The sequence below is a fragment of the Aedes aegypti genome, chromosome 2, assembly GCF_002204515.2.
Source record: "Aedes aegypti strain LVP_AGWG chromosome 2, AaegL5.0 Primary Assembly, whole genome shotgun sequence".
In the NCBI taxonomy this organism is placed as follows: Eukaryota; Metazoa; Arthropoda; class Insecta; order Diptera; family Culicidae; genus Aedes; species Aedes aegypti.
This window is the reverse complement of record NC_035108.1, coordinates 214535848-214541847: the sequence shown is the minus strand read 5'-3', so window position 1 is coordinate 214541847 and position 6000 is coordinate 214535848. Positions and strand designations below refer to the sequence as shown.

At 40.5% G+C, this 6000-nt stretch overlaps 1 protein-coding gene across 4 annotated transcripts in view; it reads left to right on the top strand.

Annotated features, from left to right (window-relative positions):
• Nucleotides 1-2501: 2501 nt before the first annotated feature.
• The window catches only part of LOC5574475, an 88051-nt gene continuing 84552 nt past the window's right edge, over nt 2502-6000 (top strand). Inside the window, exons 1-2 of one of the 4 annotated variants that reach the window (XM_021843929.1) lie at nt 2502-2732; nt 2973-3364. The gene's annotated coding sequence lies outside the window, so the exon portion shown is untranslated. Of the gene's footprint in view, nt 2733-2961; nt 3365-6000 lie in introns of those variants that run through there. The other 3 variants (XM_021843930.1, XM_001655085.2, XM_021843933.1) reach the window with 3 other exon arrangements.

The following is a 6000-nucleotide window of genomic DNA, read 5'->3' as shown; positions in this document are numbered from 1 at the left end:
TTCGAGACATCCAAGGTCCCCTGATACATTGCTTTATTCGCTTTATTCTCTGCGGTGAGAGAAAAAGAGGCGGAGAGATGTGTTGCGCTTCATTCTATCGCATGTTGACATGTGCGTACGATCTTTTTCATAGGTGCAAGCGGGATATGAAATCTCTTTCAACGTCGTAATCCAGATTCAGTTTTGTTATGGTTGATAAACGTCAAGGCACTAGGCCGTTTAGAAGCATTGACGGTCTTTGTGTACGGCTTATTGGCACAGGGCTTACAAGCACTAACATAAAGCGTTATATACTCATATACGGCCAATAACAGTGCCTGAGGGTCACAGTGCCTATAAGCATTCGAAAATGTTTTATGAAGCTAGTAGGCACTGAAAATCAATTAAATGGCTCATATACCGCTTATAACAGTGCTTGTTGGTTACCTGGGTGTTGAAGCAATTGAAGAAATGGTTTCTGACTGTCTGCATCTAAATGACACACCCGATGTTCTCGGGATTATTCCTCGATGGAGCAGCTACGATACCCTACGCTACGTATAATTTAAAGTCGGCATTGATTGGAGCAGCAAGGATATGGCACTCAAGGAGTCTACCTGGCCAGTTGGACTATTGTTTAGAGAATTTATTCGTGGCGAATCCTGCTATTGGGAGCCTTAAGGCGACACGGGAGACCATGCTATTTTTCCAATCTTTTGTCTCACTCTAACAATTATCATCAAAACTTTGTGGTAGCTAAACTCGATTTTGAGTAAACCGATGAAGCTGAAAATGTATTGGGTTGTACACTACATATATAGAATTTTAGTGATACAATTTTGCATCGATATATGGAGTGGTTCTTGGGATTTGCTTTTTGAAATGGATAGGGTGATTATGATGACGTCCCGTGCGGCCTTAAAATATAATAATTCATGTTTGTTTGCGCTATGTTTTAAATTGAGATCTGTTTTTGTTTCCAACATGTGTACAGTCGCCTCTCCACATCTCGATATCGAAGGGACCATCGAGATAGGGAGAGATCGAGACAAAGAACAAATTTTTAATGAATACTAGATTGAAAAACACTCCGTTATCAAGAAAATAATAAACAATCAGACATCATTGCACGTTCCTAATTTGGTTTGAACCCCAAAAATTGTTGAAAGGCTAGTCCGCTAAGACCACGCAGATCCTAGCGAGGCTAGCCCGTCCACATCCGATTGCAAATCATAAAGAAATACAATACAGTAGATGTCTCCTTCAACTGGGCAGCTAACTGACTGATGCCTCAACCAGCAGCTGCAACTCTCTTTATTCAAACCAGGTATCTATTTTTTACAATTCAACATCCTACACAAATATTATACCTCACAACAAATCTTCTACACTTTTACCTACAACGACGCATGCTTCTCATCCGACGATTCTTCTACCTGAGGTGCGACACTACCTCGATTCCAACAAAAATTGGGTCTAGTAACCTTTGATATTGATCATATCAACATACAGCGAGAAAATTGGGAATGAAAGATTGACAGAAACACATCGAGATACGGAGATATAGATCGAGATATCGAGATGTGGAGAGCGAAATTGTATGCAGCATGAAGGGACTTAAGAAATTTTCGACATAGGGAGAGATATCGAGATAAAGAACATCGAGATGTGGAGAGTCGACTGTATTAGATAAGCATACGTTCAATAAGACATATATATTGTCAGTTGGATGAATAAATAAATAAATAAAAATAAATAAATTTGACAGTTCAATAGGTAGACTTGGTTTCAGTCTTCGCGCAACTCTCCATTTATAGACTCCGATCCAAACCTACTCGAATTTTGACGTTGCGTATGAATGTTTAACGAATAGAAACAGCAGCGGAAGTTGAAGATCGGAAATCGGAATTCAATATAGTGCTAGATGCACAACTACTGCGGTTCACCCAGAGGGGTGGCATGACCCAATATTTACCAACCCAACATCAATTCAACATGGCGTCCAGTGTTCTATTTTTGGAGGGACAAAACATATGTTTTTATGGGTAGGAGACATCAATTATACCTCGATGATGCGTAAAACATTAAACAAAATGATGCACTAATGAAAAGCGTCATCAAATACGACGATTCAATGCGATATGTTTAATTGCCAGAATCTAGCACTAGCAGCGTATGAGGTGTATACTCGAAGATCGGGAGCAAGGTTAGGGCAAACCGACCAGAAAGTGGGTACCAAAACTCGAAGTACCAAAACGATGTGAGGAAGAGTCGAAATGTATGCAGGATGACAGCCGTGTCAGTCCCCTTGGTTTACTAATAAATAATTTAGCTGGAAAAACTAAGTCCAAAATTGGATAAATTGGATGTGTACAGTTGTGTTTCTTTGTCGACTTTTGATCATTCGACTTTTCACCTCACCACCCAAATTCCCTTGCGTACGAGTGTATACTGAGCTGAATGTTTTCTCGAGAGTTTGACAACCCGTCCTTGCGTGTTTGTTGCATGCCCGAGACGCAATCCGTCAAAGTTTTTCCATTCCAAATAATCGATTTCTAGCTTTCGTCGTCGTCGTGCGGAGTAAAAATTATCTCTCAGCCGTTCGTTGTTCCGGAAAATAATCCAGTGTTAATCTCAAAGTTATTGAACTGATAGCGCGTGGAGTTCTAGAATTGGGAAGTAATAGTTTCGCTGGTGCTGTTATTTCCTCTGGTGCTCCTTGGAATCGCAGATTAATACGCCCGGAAAAAAAGGTTTTGTGCTCCGGATTTTCCTTCTGATTGTGTCATTGGCATCTCTTCTGCTGCTTCCAAGGGATCGTTCAAATATTACGTAACGCAACAGGGGGAGGGAGGGGGTCTAGCATAGTGCTACGGTCCATACAAAAATCTAAAATTTTCCATACAAAAGCTGTTACGTGGGGGAGGGAGGGGGTCTAAAATTGGCGAATTTTGCGTTACGTAATATTTGAATGAACCCCAATGTGTATAAAGATTCGGCTGGTGGGAGTGTGAGTGCGTAGCGCTGCTGCTGGCAATAAAAATTAAATCAAAATATACGCGACTTGGAAGAGTTGGCAAGAGAAAAGTGAAATCTCACCAGGCAAAGACCCGTCAGGAGGATTTCCCTTTTAACGGTGGAATCATTGAGTTTACGGTAGTTTTTCCTGATTGTGCTGGAATCGATACTGCCGGCAGATAATTATTGCGTCGTTCATCTGATCAGACCGGATTCCAGATTCTACTGCAAACAAAAGAATACCAATCCCAGTGCATCGCATTCTAATGGATATCTTCATAGCTATGGAATGGTATTATAGATATTGATCGGTTCAAGCTTCGAATTAATGTCGCACGGGATTTTGTCTAATTTTGTCAACGATTTGGTAAGTCTTTTGTGAAATTCTTTATTTTTTGTTGTAGATTCCTTTGACATAAACATTATTAAACACTTACAGTGACTCAAATTTATATTCGTACAGGGTACATCAAGCTGGTGAAAATCTATCAAATCTCGCATTTAGTATCATACACAGGGTGTCTACTACCTGAAAAAAAACCTGTAATTCTAAGAGAATTTTGGCTACACTCAGGAAAATTATAGTGAAGCAGTAGTACATGGTACAATATGTTATTTTTGTGACAGAAAAATCCTATCAATCAAAAAATTTTCGGCTGCGCCGCTATCAAAACCTTTATTTTAAAATTAAATTAAACCTACAGTACAAGATTCGACACCAGTTAATACTACAAATATTACAGTTATTGCTCCGATCATTCATCGATAGTGTTTTTCAGAGATTCTGTCCGAATTTTATGAAAGAATTTCTTCAAAACGTCTTGCAGGACATTATTCAGAGATTGTATTTTTTTTCTGTTATCTTAGCAATTTATCAAGAAAATTTTATCGGCAATATTATAATAGGAATTCTCTCAGAGATTTTTGTAGAAATTCATCAAGGCCAGAGGCGTCGCATGCCCAAACCAAGCACCTGTTCAACATGAAATATATTTCACATTGCTAATTTAAAACAAATTGTATCAAATGTTTGTAAATATGCATTTTTGCACTTGGTATAATAACTGAGGGCTGCAGCTATCGTTTGTTTTACAGTTTCCTGTGATGTTTTACTTAACTTGGAAATATTTTCAGCCAAGGTAGCCCGGGACAAGTAAGAATCCGGGGTAAGTGGAACCTTACGTCATAGCTCTTTTAGGAAAAGTTTTTCAAGAGGATATTCTTCTAAAAAGTTGAAGATACAATGATACGGAATGTATTTAGCACAAACATATTGTTATTTTTGATATCATGTGCTCCATATCATTCATTCATTTATTTAGATAACACTTAAACAGATAACACTGAATCAACAATTTCACGCCACAATACTCGGTTTGTGGCCGCATCTCTCCATCCTCGGTTCTGCCCCACGCTCGCCAAATCGATACGCACTTGACTCGCCCATCTCGCTTGCTATGCTCCACGCCTTCTTGTGCCAACCGGATCCGAAGCGAACATCATCTTTGCAGGGTTGCTTTCTTGCAACATGTCCTGCCTATCGTATCCTTCCAGCATTGGCCACCTTCTGGATACTGGGTTCGCCGTTGAGTTTGGCGAGCTCGTGGTTCATCCTTCGCCGCCACACACTGTTTTCCTGCACACCGCCGAATATCGTCCTAAGCACCCGACGTTTGAAAACTCCAAGTGCTTGCAGGTCCTCCTCGAGCATCGTCCATGTTTCATGCCCATAGAGGACTACCGGCCTTATGAGCCTTTTGTACAATTGGTGCTAGCGTGAATCTTTTTTAACCACAGCTTCTTCTGGAGGACAGACTTTCCTCCGTATTTTACGGCTAAGGTTATTGTCAGCCTTCAGCAAGGATCCAAGGTAGACGAACTCGAACCACCTCGAACGTATCCCCGTCTATTGTAACACTGCTACCTAGGCGAGTCCTGTCGCGCTCGGCCCCACCAGGTAGCATGTACTTTGTCTTAATCGCATCCACCACCAGTCCAACTTTTACTGCCTCGCGTTTTTAGGCGGATGTACAGGTCTGCCACCTTTTCAAATGTTCGACCAACAATGTCCATATCATCCACGTAGCTAACAAATTGACTGGATCTCGGCTCTTCGCATAACACCGTCTAGCGCAATATTGAATAAAAGGCACGAAAGTCCATCACCTTGACTGGAGTGTTCGCCTGAAACCTTCACACAATTTTGCACACCTTCCATCGCCACTTTTATCAGCCTCGTGTGCTTCCCGGGAATGCTGTTCTCGTCCATGATTTTCCATAACTCTACGCGGTCGATACTATCGTATGCCGCTTTGAAATCGATGAAAAGGTGATGCGTTGCGACCTGGTATTCACTACATTTTTGGAGGATTTGCCGTACAGTAAAGATCTGGTCAGGCGAGATGCACCAAACCTGGTCTTAGCCTCTCTGAACGACAAATACAAAGAAAAAAAAAAGATCTGGTCCGTTGTCGATCGGTCGTTAACGAAGCCGGCTTGATAACTTCCCACGAACTCGTTTGAAACAGGTGACAGACGACGGAAGACGATCTGTCAAAATACTTTGTAGGCCGCATTTAGAATCGGGATCGCTAGATGGGGCATATTACCCCTTCCTTCCACTCCTCCGGTACCGTAAATTCGGGTGAAATTGATCAGTAGGGTGAAATTGATCACCGTGTCACACGATTTTATTTCCCTTTAATAGAGCATAGAAATAAATGCAACCTATGTTAATGAACGTTGTTTGTCTTAACTATTGTCGAATTACATGTTGTGAAGTTTTTTGTGTTAAGGAATGTTTATTTCTATGAAAATAATAGAAAATTCAAAAATCGTGTTCTGTGTGGTATTGTCAGACATCAATAAACTTATAGTTTTAAACAAGGATTTGGACATGGTGTCAACCTGAAAATTTTGTAAGGATGCTTAAAATATATTCCCAAAACGAATTTTATCATCAGAATTCGTCAAATTTGTTCATTTTGTTGTAATAATTGAATT